The sequence below is a fragment of the Monodelphis domestica genome, chromosome 1 (assembly GCF_027887165.1).
Source record: "Monodelphis domestica isolate mMonDom1 chromosome 1, mMonDom1.pri, whole genome shotgun sequence".
Classification (NCBI taxonomy): Eukaryota; Metazoa; Chordata; class Mammalia; order Didelphimorphia; family Didelphidae; genus Monodelphis; species Monodelphis domestica.
Window position 1 is genome coordinate 690,540,439 of NC_077227.1, and position 14,312 is coordinate 690,554,750.

Here is a 14,312-nt window from a genome sequence, read left to right on the forward strand (position 1 = left end):
AACAGCTTGTTGGCCCAGTGGATAAAGCTTGAAGTTCAAATCTGACCTCAGACACTCCTATGCTATATCACCTTGAGCAAGTCATTTAACTCCAATTGCCTAGCCCTTACTATTTTTCTGCTTTGGAACAGATACTTAGTACTGATTCTGAGACAGAAGGAAATGATTGGATATAAAGGAGTTATAATGGCCTGAAGAGAGGTCCAGCCAGAGCTAAGAGCCTATCCTCTATTACAATTTAAGATGGAGTATATTTTCTAGTTCCAAGTATATTTACACTGAGGAAGAAGAAAGGATTGTAGGGTTCATGGAAGAGAATTTTTTTTCCCAGCAGAAATCATCTACAGGAGGAGGAAGACTTCCTCTCTGAGATCATGACCAATAAATTTGACACTGTAAAAAAGAAAATTAAGAACCTATTTCTTTCTTTTTTTTTTTATAAAACCCTTACCTTCTGTCTTGGAGTCAATACTGTGTATTGACTCCAAAGCAGAAGAGTGGTAAGGGCTAGGCAATGGGGGTCAAGTGACTTGCCCAGGGTCACACAGCTGAGAAGTGGCTGAGGCCAGATTTGAACCAAGGACCTCCTGTCTCTAAGTCTGGCTCTCAATCCACTGAGCTACCCAGCTGCCCCCTAGAACCTATTTCAAGTGAGACAGGAAAGAAAGACATTATTCATACACTGCTAGTAGAGTAAAGAGCATGTGGTGAGAGCTATGTGAAGAACAGACATATGTCACTTCCTGCATATTCCTTAGACATGGGATTTTAATCCCTAGATAGCATGGTGGATAGAGTACCAAATGTAACAACACAATCACCTGAATTGGAATCCAGTCTCAGCTACTTACCAATTGTGTGACAATAGGCAAATTATTTTGTCTATTGTGACCAAAGAAAGGTCCATGCTGTGTGAACTTGGACAAGTCATTGAACTTCAATTGTTCCATTCTCAGGAAATCGGACCTTTGGAAGTATGAGTGCTTAGTCAGTACAGTGTTGAAGAGGGACAGAGAAAGCAAAAACTAGTTGTCAAAGAGATGGAGGCCATTTATAGCAATGATTCTACTAATCCAGTCTATTTTTCCCAGCATGACCCCTTATGAGCTGTCTGATTCTAACCCCATCTGTACTCTAGTAACATAATATTCAAAGAGAACAGAATTATTTTCTGAATGGAAAAAAAAACACAACAAAACAAAGTTATCATTGCCACCACCAACAAAGTAACTCTTGCTATAGGGCTCAGCCTTGAAGGAACTTGAAAAAAAAAGACTGGAGTAGTATTCCAATCTACAGGACTAACTTTGAACCTTGTAGACACTGAATGAGACTCTATGGAGAAGATTGTCTCCTCACCTCTGTGCTGGGCTTCAAATCATTTCTTGTATAATCATCTACTGGAAAGTGATATTTAGGAATATAATGTGGAACTTAAAGGGACTAATCAATACTCTTAGAATTAATGTAAAGGTAGGGGGATGTAAAGACAGGGGGATTGATGGGGAAGTTGGTGGGAGGAAGTGCAATGGAACAATCCTAATTTTAGAATCCTAGGTTTGAGTTCCAACTTTGACAATATGGACATGAACATGGACAAATTACCTAACCTCTCTGTGCCTCTATTTATTCATCACTAAAATTGGATTAATAATAGGCTATCTACTTCTGGGGATTTTAAGGAGAAAGAATTTTATCAACTTAAATGCACTAGAGAAATGAAGAGAGATCCTCATGTGATGGATTTTGTAGGATTGATGAGTGTTTCAGACTGAATTGGGACTGAAGACCTCTGGGGTGAGTCCCTTCCAACATTGAGAGTCTATGATTCTAGTAACAGGAGTATAGAGACATTTAGAAAAGCTGGTTCAAAAAGATAATCTAAAGAGTCCAGTCCACCAGGAGAAGATGAAACAGGTTTCCATTTAGCAAGTTCTATTTTGGCGGCTTGCTGGCAGTGTCTCGTAAGAGTTAAAGCAAGTTAATTCCCCCCTTTCATTCTTCTAAGTGATTAATTCCTGTGAATTATAGTTAGGTGCTCTGGTTCGTGACATTTCAAACACACCTACACATATGCATAGCACAAAGTGCACGTTTCATAAGAATTTTTGTGGCTATGTTAAGCTCTGTATTAGAAATCCACATAGAACACTTTTGTGGACTACTGTGTGATTACAGCTTAGATGGAAAATTCTGACGGCTTAACTTGCAAAGATTCAATTCAGCAAGGCAGCCAAAAGTTTGGGTGCTCATCAGAACTTGTCTCACCTTTCTCTAACCCTGCTCTGTTCCAAGCAGTTATGTGGATATCCTTTAAATGTTGCTCTATGGCTTCTGCTCAATAGCTTCTTCTTCTATCACTCCCCCATCTAATCCAGGTACAATGATTCCTTAATGAACCCTTGCTTTTCTTGGACCTACTGTGCAACTGAGTGATAATGTCTTCTCCTTTTTCTTTTCAATGTCAAGGAACACACATGATTTTGATGCTGCTTCTCTAGGGATCCTGAAGCTAGCCAGTCCCTTTGGAGTCTGTTCCTCTTTTCAAGTACAACCATAATCAAAAATTCAGAATTGGAAGGCATCTTTGAAACCAAAGGTCTGCTCTAACTATATACTTGAATAAGAATCCCCTTTGCAAAATGAAAGGTTTTCCCCCCCAATCTGTTGTTGTAGCTGTTTTTGAGAACTTGAACAAAACCATTTATTAAGGGTCTTCTAGTCAGGCATTGTGCTAAGTTCTGGGGATACAAAGAAAGTTAAAAAATGGTCTCTACTCTCAAAGAACACAGCCTAAGAGAGGGGTAGAAAATGTAAGCAACTATATACAAAGAAATTATATAGAGGGTAACTTGGAGATAAACTCAGAATCTTAATTAAGATTAAGGACAATTGAACATTGTAAAAAAAGATTGTAAAAAATGCTCTTTACAAAAGGTGTGACCTAGGTTGAGTCTTGAAGGAAATCAGGGAAGCCAAGAGACAGAGAAGTAAATAGGTCAAAAATGCTAAAAAACAATATTTTTAAAAAATATATATTTACTCCACAGGTGTGAATACATTTAACTAAGAGAGGTGCATAATTAGGAGAACAAAAGAAAGGACATAATGATAAGTAAGAATTTGTCACCTCAGGAAACAAAGATACAAATGGATTTCTTGAGGAGGCAGGATTCATCTGTGATTTTAGCTAGTGGGGAGTAGAGGTCTTGAGTGTTGTAATCTTGAAATTACACCATGAAGAGGAAAAAGACTGGGAACCATTTGAGGGCTTTCACCTTTAGACCACAGATTTTTTTTTTAAAAAACCTTACCTTCTGTCTTAGAATCAATAGTATGCATTGGTTCCAAAGCAGAAGAGCAGAAAGGGCTAGGCAATAGGGGTTAAATATCTTGCCCAGGGTTACACAGGTAGGGCATTCTTTGAGGCCAGATTTGAAACCAGGATTTCTCATCAATGAGCCACCCATCTGTCCCCTAGACAAAAGTTTCTTAACTTTGACTATATTCATTGCCTTTGGAGGGAGTATTCATGAACTAGGATGGGAAAAATATATTTTCACTAACTTCTAACTAAAATTATTATTTTCTTCAAGTGTTTTATTTTTATTATTTTTAAAAAGGGTCTACACATTTTACTGGACTGTCCAAGGCATTCAACACATTTACATACACACACGATAAAGGAATGAGATATTCAGTATAGTCACAGAGTAATTGATATATTCATTCCAGCAGTGTTCATGTTCATATACCTATTTTCATTAAAGGTAGAGTTGAAGAAAAGAGTGAGATATAGAGCAAAACCACTTTGACATCATGTGATAAGACTGAAAAATGTCTATATAAAGTGCTAACTTACTAGTCAGAGCCCAGTATTCATTTGGATGAATACCCAAACTAAATTTTGAGTCATTTTGGTTATAATTGTGTCAGCTCTAACTAATGAGGTATAGAAATTTTTTTCCTGAAAAATATGTTACATAAATGGTACTTAAACTAAGGTAGACATTGGCCAACCTTTCAGAGATCATTTGCCCAAATTTCACCTTCAAACAGCCTATGAACCCTGCCTCCCCCATTACCCCAGAGAGCAGAGGGAAGAAATGCTCAAATTGGTCTGCTGGACAGAGGGATGAGGCATGCAAAAAATATTCTCAGGTTCAGTGGAGAGGGAGAACTGAGCAGTGTCCTCCAGCAAGCTAGGGCATGTGTACTACATCTTCACCAACATGGGACTAAGGAATTCTAAGTAAAAAGGAGAAGACAGGTTGGGGTACCTAGGAAGTTAAAAAAATCTTTGTATAAACATTGGAGAAAAAAATGGAAAACCATATTTAAGGAATAACAGGGAGGCTAGATTGACTAGAAAAAAGGCTATATCATGATGAGCAATATAAACTGCTTAAGGAGAGAAGAGATGATTTGTAATGGATGCCATGGGGATTGCATTAGGAAGGCAGCCTTGTAGTAGTGAGGACCCAATTAAATTTAATAAATTTATTAGAACCGTTTTCAGTGTTATTCAGCAGCATACTTTTATGAGCATAGAACAGAGGGGAAAATAGGCATTTCAGGGTTGCTTTGTTTTGTTTTGTTTTTGGAAAGGGATGAGCATCAAAAAGATAAAAAGGCAAGGGGTTTGAGGCAAAGGATGATATAAAGTTGAAGGCATTAACCAAAACATAAGGATTTTGAAGAGAGAAAAGTGAAGCCATAACAGTGAAGATAAACTGGGAAAGAAAAGAATAGGATGACAGGCAGTTGTGGTAATGATGAAGGGTAGGTTTTGGGATGAGTGAGGCACAAAGAGAGATGGAAACATAGGAAGTCATGGTAAGAAAGAGGGATTTCAGAATCCTGGACAATAAAGGTGAAAAACAGGCAAGTGATGATGAAATTAAGGTATGACTATCTTTGTATGTGGTAGAGAACTGAAGGTGGGAGTCATAACATTTGCATAGATTCTTGAGCCAGGGTATTTGCCAGGTGGCCAAGAAGCATGTTGAAAACCCCAAGGACAAGAACAGATGTTGGAATAGAGAAGAATTCTGTGAGCCTGATACTGTGCTCTTTGAGAAGAGAGAAATAACTTGTGTTGGGTACATAACTTCCACCAGGAAATGAGGGCAATGCACTTTACAATGGATTGAACCTCTAAGGAGGAAAAGAGGGGTGAGTGATGGCAGATAACCAAGTTCATTAAAACATCAATTTCAAGATTTGTTGCTATTATTTGCCTTTTTTAAAAACAGACTTAACCAAACATGTGACCACTTTAAGATAATCTGTTTCACTGAATTTTCTGGGTTTTGTTTTTGTTTTTTTTCATTGATGATCTTGACTAACATCTTGGTCAAATAATTAATTGCCAACGCAGCCCCTCAGACAGTGAATTAGCTTTCTCACAATAAGGGAGAAATGGTAGAGTTCAGCTCTGCATTTTCTGCTTTGATTTTAAAGAATCTCATTCCCTGAAAACCTCTCTGGCCAGTGAGTCCTTTCCAAAGTTCCAAGTCAGCCAAGGGTGAATTTTGGCAGTCCCCAACTTGCAGGTGCCTGTTGTAAGGATTGACACAGCTCAAACGGACATCACAGCTCAAAGAATAGATTTTTTTTTTGTTTTCTACCCCTATCCTAGTGTAACTGCTTTGTTGTTAGGAGCACTCAATTGCAACATGACAGAAGAAAATGCTGACAGGGCTTTGGACACACAACTTATACGGCACCTCCAAAGGCATGCCATCTCATCGTCTAAGAGTAGCTCTCAATTTTTCACTCTCTATTTTCTTACCAGATCCTCTGACCTATCAATTTAATTGATTTCCATTCAATCCAGCACTCTTTCATTGTAACACACTCTATTCATGACAGAGTGACAGGTTCTGAATATATAAGGACAGAACACAATTTTAAGCAAAAACAAAACAAAATAAAGGAAAGGAAAGGAAAGGAAGGAGATGATGAGGAACAAAAGAAAGAAAAAAGAAAAGAAGAAGAAAGCAGAGAGAAGGGAAGGAAAGGTGAGGAAGAGAAAGATGAAGAGAAGAAGTAAGGAGAGGAAGTTCTGGGTTTCAAGGACTTTATACATATCCTCATAACCCCAAAACTATAGATTCTGAATTCTCTTCTAGCCTTACTGTAGTGTTCATATTTTACTCTCCACTTGGGGAAAATTGTATCTGGGACCCATCTTCCTGTCATAAGATTCCCCAGACTTAGCTAGGTGGATCATTCAGACACTATGTGTCAGGCACTATGCTAGGAACTGAGCTTCAAAAGACAGAAATGACAGAAATGGGAATCCTTGCCCTGACAAAGCTAACGTTGAATTGAGGGAAGCAACCCATATCTATATGTGTGTAATAGGAAGTGACTGCCAGATAGATATGTACAAAATAGGCACCAATTAAATATACAACTTGTTGTTAGAGTGGGGAAAGGGGAAGTATGAGAGAGCACTGGTAGTTGGGGAGATGCAAGATTAGGGAATGTTTTATAGGAAATAAAAGATGGCCCTTGAGCTGAGTTTTGAAGTAAGCATTTTAAAATGTGGTAATAAGCATGGCATTCTTCTTAGGCATGGAGACAAAGAATAGAAAGAAGAATTGGAGGATCATTAAAGACATTCTGGCTATACTGTAGCATAAGTGAAAAAAAGAATAATGTATAATTTGGCTAGAAATGGTTGGAGTTAGGTTATGAAAGGATTTAAATCAGTGGTTCTCAACCTTTCTAATGCCGTGACCCCGCAGTACAGTTCCTCATGTTGCAGTGACCCCAAACCAAAAAATTATTTTGGTGGCTACTTCAAAACTGTAATTTTGCTACAGTTCTGATTCGGAATGTAAAGACCTGATATGCATTATGTATTCTCATTGCTACAAATTGAGAGGTTGAGAACCGCTGATTTAAATGCTACTGAGCAGTCTATATAAAATTCTAGAGGCCATAAGAAGTCATGTGAGTCTATTGAGTAAAAGTTCCACAGTCAGACCTGTTATTAAAAAATCAACACATAGGTCATATTCTGTCCTTTATTCAAAGTATCCCCAGCTTTGTTGAACCTGTGTGAGCTATTCATCAAATGACATAGTTTTTAGGAGCTAAGGATCACCTCTGCCCCTTTTTCTCAGGAGAAGATCTGAACACATCACTCCCCCTTCAATAAATCTCAGTGGTTTGGGGGCAGCTGGGTAGCTCAGTGGATTGAGAGTCAGGCCTAGAGACAGGAGGTCCTGAGTTCAAATCTGGCCTCAGACACTTCCCAGCTGTGTGACCCTGGGCAAGTCACTTAACCCCCATTGCCTAGCTCTTACCTCCTTTCTGCCTTGGAGCCAATACACAGTATTGACTCCAAGACAAAAGGTAAGGGTGAAAAAAAAATCTCAATGGTTTGTTCATGACAATGGCCAATGGTAAAACTAATCTCATGGTGCCCTGTCACACTGAGGCACATCTATCTTCTCTTCCCTACGGCAATGAGACCTTGAAGTAGAATTTGAGTGAAGGATAATAATGTTTTCTGTGATATATGTTTATAATTTGATTTACATATATTACCATATCTGAGTCTAAAACAACATAGTGCAAAGCAAGTAAAATGATCCCTATTTTGTGGATCAAAGGTGGCATGGTGTGAAGGATAAAATGGTTTATTTGTCATCAGTAGAGATTAGTTTTGAGTTCTGAGTAATTTTTTTAAATGCTTATCTTCTGTCTTAGTATCATTTCAAAATAGAAGAAAGGTAGGTGCTAGGCAAATGAGGTTAAATGACTTGCCCAGGATCTCATTGCTAGGCAATGTCTGAGGTCAGATTTGAACCTAGATCCTCTAAACACAAGGCTTGATGCCCTATCCACTGTGCTACCTAGCTGCCTCTTTGCTCTGATAAATATTATATATATATATATGTATATATATACATATATATGGTCTTGGGTAAGTCATTTAACTTTTCTAGAATTAGTTCTTTGGTATATTCATCAGACTTATAATACTGAATGATTTGCCTCAAAGTATAAGCATTTGGCAATCTTTAAAGCCCTACATAATAAATTCAAGTTAGTAATTGAAGAAACTGAAGCTCAAAGAGCTTAAATAATCCCACACATATAGAGTACTTTGAAGTCTAGACAACCCCATGATCACAATACTATGGAGTTAAATGGTATATTTATGTGTCTATTTTTAAAATAATTATATTGTATTTATTTATTTTGACACTCATTTGTAACAATTACATTCCATATCTCTCCTTCCCAAAAGTTCTTCCCCCATTGCAAAGACAAGCAACATATAAACTATATAAGTAAATATTTATTATTGCACCTTGATTTCATTGATTTAAAAGTAGTACTTGAAGTTTACAAAGTGCTTTTTCATCTATTTTCTCATTTAATCTCTGTAAACAGTCCTGTGATATAGGTGCTATTATTATCTTCTTTCATAGATGAGGAAACTGGGACTGAGAGTGTATAAGTGACCAGCCCATTGGAGCCATACAATAAATATCTGAGCTAAGACTTTAAACCATCTGAACAAAGGTCTTGATCTCAGATGTTTTTGACTCTGAAGCCAACTCTCTATCCATCATGCCATTATGTCTCTCTATATTCCCATAATACAGATGAGGAAACCCAAGCAGAGAGAATTGAATTGACTGGCCTAGGGTCATAGCTAGAAAATATGAGGACTGGAATAGGAAGAAATCCAGCATTTTCCCCAAAACGACCGTTATCTCTCAAATCTATTTGCAGTATGAAATGTGTGTATATTAGAGAGGATTGCCTACCTTAGTGTTGACAACTTGGAAAGGAGGAGAATACATTGTAATAAATAAACAACTTACTACAGAAATTCAGTTAAAAGAACCTGCAATCATCTTTAATCTTTTTTTTACTTTTTAATAACACTATTCAGAAGCCTGTTTTTTTTTACCAAGGAAATATTTTACTATTGAAAAAATTCTTTCATGAAATAAAAAGCCAAATATTTTGGATTATTGGCGGAAAAAATAGTTACATGGAGGTCTTACATTATAATTTACATTTGGGACAGTTTTTAACATGACAAAAGGATGCTATATTTCATAAAAGAATGGACAAAACTTCCATTAATAAGAAAATTCTCATCATACATTTATAATTTGATTCTCTACCTTTTTAAAAAATGCATTTCATTGTATTGCATATAGTGGGGATCTGAGTATTCATCCCCTCACTTATTGTTTCAGCTCAGCAGCACTAAAAGTTACATGAATACATTTGCTATGGTCGTTGTCCTTCAAATTCAAAGAGGACCAAAATGACATCACAGGAGATGTCTTTAGATATGCATAAATTAGATTTAAGTGAAGCAGTTATACAAAGTCATCAGCCTAGCTCTCTGCACCATATTCATCAAAGTCCAATGGCAAGACAAAAGTTAAGATGACTGGTAATGGCTCTGAATACAGTGGATGACCTTGACTTCTTAGATATCTAACCAAGCTCTAAGCATTCAATAGTTGCTGTTTCTGGCTTCTTCATGGACATTGGAACAAACTGTTCTTATCTGCCACTTCCACTGGAAGAAGTCTTCATGAGCCTGGGGTAGACATTGCTCTCTCGATGGGTTTGAGACCTATTGGTTACCTTCAACCTGGCTTAGATTATTTGCCTAGATATTTTACCATGATGGCTACTACTCATGCTACAGCTTCTTGGAGCAACAAATGATATCTGGGTGTCAAGTAGTCATCAAAAGTGGAAAACATCCCTGAAAGGGGCTCAGAAGGTCATCATATCAAAAGTATTAGTCTCCCCTGCATACACCACATACCCTTACAAATTGGTCATACGGTATAACTAATGACCTATGGATTGGTCCATGTCAATGTTACATCAGCAGAGGAGGAACTCAGCACCTCATCTATAAAGGCTTATAATGATATCTGTAATCTCTGCTTCACCAGGTTATTTAGAAGTTCATGCTAGATTAAAATACACAAAATTGTTTGCACTCTTTAAAGTACTGTTTAAATGTCACCTGTCAAGTCAAGTTTGGGTAATATAGGGAGAGCCAGTCTCAGATTGAGCAATCCTGTTACCAAAGGACATTTTTGAGACATGAGTTGTTTAACTCAACATTTTAGTGCCACAAGCAACACTCAATGATTTTAAGCTATAGAACCTCTCACTAGAAATTTCCCACACAGATCAAATTACTGGCCAGGACAAAAAAAACAATAATAAAATATCAATATTAATAGTCATTTAAATAATAAGAATTAAACATATTATGTTCTAGGTATTATGCTGTTAATATTAATATTATTGACATTTATTATCATTATCTAAATGCTTTCACATTTTAATAGATTGTTTTCATTGGTGCTGAGGCTAAAATAATTTAACATCAAGAGTCTAGCCCTTAATTCTTGACTAAATTATGCTTTAATATCATTTACAGTACACCTCTGCATGTTCTACAGCACACCTCTGCATGTTCTACAGCAGTGTTCAAATTACATAGAGCAAGCAAAAAATATGTAGTTTCATTTTTTCAACAAAAAAGTATGTATATATATTTTGACCAACATAAGGTTTAACTCAATATGTTCAATTTCAACTGGATAAAATGAAATTGAGCTTGTTTCCCTATTTTAAATTAATTCTCCGTTAACTAAATGCTAAAGAGTCAGGCAGCGTGGCATTATAACTAGGATAGTGAACCTGCAATCAGAAAGGCTTATACTCAAAGCCCTCCTCAGATATTTAATATCCTAAAAATCCTGGGCAAATTTCTTTATTTTTTACATGTCTTTTTTATCTATAAAATGAGTAGATTGTGCTCTACAGCCTCCATGGTCCTTTCTCTCTCTAAATGCACGAACCTACATTTTTGGTCCATGTACATATTTCATTTGTCTTTTTTTTAATTTTTCATTGTGTAGTTAATAAGAATGGATATTATCTCAAGTAAATGTTAAGAAAATTGTAGCTTTTAAGAGGACGCATTGTAAAAGGATCTATATGTACCAAAATATTTAATGTCACTCTTTTTGTGATGACAAAGTTTTGGAAAGTGAAGGGATGCCAATTAATTGGGGAATTTTTGAGTAATTTGTGGTATATGTTGTTAGTGGAATATTATTGTGCTATAAGAAATGATAAGCAAGATGATTTCAGAAAAACCTGGAAAGACTTACATGAATTGATGAGAATGAAGTAAGCAGAACAAGATGAACATTGCATATAATATCAGCAATATTTTACCATGAACAACTGTGAATAACTTAACTATTCTCAACAATAAAATGAACTAAAACAATTAAAGGACTCAGAATTTAAAAAAAAAATGCCTGTTGCTTCCAGAGAAAGAAATGTTGGAGTCTGAACTGAGACCAAACCAAACTTTTTTGGCACTTTCTTTCTTTGTCTTTTTGTCCGAGTTTCCTTCCTCAAAATTATTAACATGGAAAAATGTTTTACCTGATAATATATGTAAAATCTATATCAGATTGCTTGCCATTTCATTGAGGAGGGAGGGGACAGATGGGGAGAATTCAAGACAAGTTGTTTTTTTTTATATATTAAAATTGTTTTTAAATGTAATTGGGAAAAAAAGATATACTTTTTAAAAAAAGTACACATCCTTGAATTATATACATTATGACGATTAGCGATGGGAAAAATAATTCAAGTCCTCAATAAAGAAGATTAATGCACACAAAGAAAAGACCAGTTAGAAATAAAAATAAATTATATATCTGGCCAACTTTTGCTATGAAACAGCATCATGAATCTTTATGAAACAACCAAAACCTTCAGAGGACCATGGCAACTGGAATGGTTGTATTTATTGATTCCCCTATTTTGAAGCAAAAGATTTTTGCAGTTGGAAGAACAAGGAAAAAAAATAAGAAAATGAATGGATAAACAAACAAGCATAAGAGATAAAGAATGAAATAATAAACACCTACAAATCCTTGCTAAAAAGGAAAAACACCTCATTAGCAAGACAATACAAAGACTAAAGCATTGAGAATTTGGGGTAATTTTTATTATAAAATTTGTTTTTCAATCCAAGTCTATAAAAAACTCATATTAAAAGAACTCTAGCATCTTATATCTGGAATTATTCATATCATTATAATTTATACACCCCAAAAAGTATTTGGGGTATTAAAAATCTAGTGGTTTGGGAAACCTTATTAAAGAACTATTAATTTTGATAAATATATTGATATACTGAGAAATAGAAATATTTAAAAATAACAAAAATTCCCAAATTGAGATGAAATATAATGTGACCTTGGATTGACATGCCAAGAAGAGTTGAGATATTTGTAGCAGAGATACTTTAAATGGCCTCAGAATTTGCTTAAATTTATACCCCATTGAAAAATCTCGGTTCCATAGTCAATGTCATGCTTGGAACATGGATTGATCATCAAAAACGAAAAACCACAATATTCAAAATGATAAAACTATATTTTCATGATAAAAAAATTAAAAAATATGTACAAAATTGTTTGAACTTTTTGAATGATCATATAAAACAAGTGAATGAAACAAAGAGGAGGCATACTATCTGTTACTTCATCAATAAATCATTTAGTAATTACCTATTATGAGTTACACACTGAACTAAGTACTAGGGTTACAAAAAAGGGACAAAAGACAGTCTCTGTCCATAAGGAGCTTACAAACTAATACTTCATAGTATTAAGGATACTGAAATAAAAGTTTCTCTTATACATCAATGAATGTTCTTTTATTCTACTTCATTCTACTTCATCCCAATTAATTAACTTAATCTTGTAGATTCTAACCCTTTAGGACTTGCTCCCACTTTAATATTGCCTTCATCAGGAATCAAGGTCATGGACTTAAGGTAAAGATGGTGATGTAAAAAAGACTTTGAGGTGCCACAAGAGGCTGATTGGCTATTCGGCCCTTTGGGCTAGGGTTTGACCCAATCATCGGTCTCTTGTACTTGTCCTCAGATCTTCAAGGTCTCAATTTCCACCCTAGCCTGTGAGTCCCTCAAGTCTCTAGCCTTCCCTTCCTTCTCATGTCCTTAGAGGCTAACCTGGTGGGTGAATCCACAAATTGGCAGGTGTATCTCTCATCAACAACATATTGTTGGATTTTGGTCTATAGACTACTCTGTTATCCATTTTTTTGTGGCCTAAGAAGCAGCTAACAATGGGCAGTTCATTTGATTAGTTCTGGCTGAGCAGCCTACCAAGTCATTAGAGCAAATTTTTGCGGTGATTGGAATTCTTTTCCACAGGCAACTGTAAATATTATATCTTTGAGGCACAAGACTAATAAGTCATACAAGGTATCAATTTTGACTTTCTTACCCTGAAAGTCTCTTCTCAACCCTTCCCTCATGAGAGACAGCATGACTCAAGCACTGGATAATGGAACCATTTTTATGTCAATACCATGACACCTGTTACTTGAGAAGGGAACAAATTTTGAGGATCATCTGTAAGAAAAATTGTCAGAGTAAATAGCTTCGACTCAACAAACTCAATGGAAGGTTAGTGGCTAGTCCAAGCCAGAACCAGAGTTGTAGGAAAATTCTTTCCATCTCCTATGTTAAGACCATAGGAATCTTGACCCTCTAATGGTACTACTAAAGTTAGGAGAAGCTAGAAAATGTCTTTGATGTAGAATTTGTATTTTCTGGTTCTCATTACCACACATTTTACAAAACATTTTTGCCTTCCCTTTGAGTTTAAGACTTTTGAACATACTTTAATAATGACAGTCCTTGATACTATTAAAGTTGGAAGAAGCTAAAAAAAAACTCATGATCAAAATTCTATGTTGATCTGCAACCACACATTACAGTGAATATCCCCATTACCCTTCCTCTTCCTCATAACCTCTCATGGGACAGAGCATAGCAAGGCTGTTTCCCATCCTGCTCCCAGGATGGAACTAGACCTAGAATAAACTTTTATAAGCTTATTTAGTTGAGACTTTCTCCTGTATTCAGATAAGTGCCATCCAGAGAGGTCTTTGGCTTTGACCAGTCTGAAATTCTGTGATGCTACAATAATTTAATAAACTTGTTACAGAGCTAAAAAAATAAAAAGTAGTGATATAAAAAGTTCCATGTGAATCAACCTTCCTTGAAAACTACTTCAGAAAGAACATATAATAGGGCCAAAAAGAATATCAATGAATGTAAAGTGAACCATTCCCCCATTCACAGGTCAAAAAAGAGGGAAAGAAAAAGATAAAAAAAAAAAAGAAGAGAGGAGAGGAGATAAAAAGAAAAGGGACGGGAGCAGATGGGAGGAAAGGCA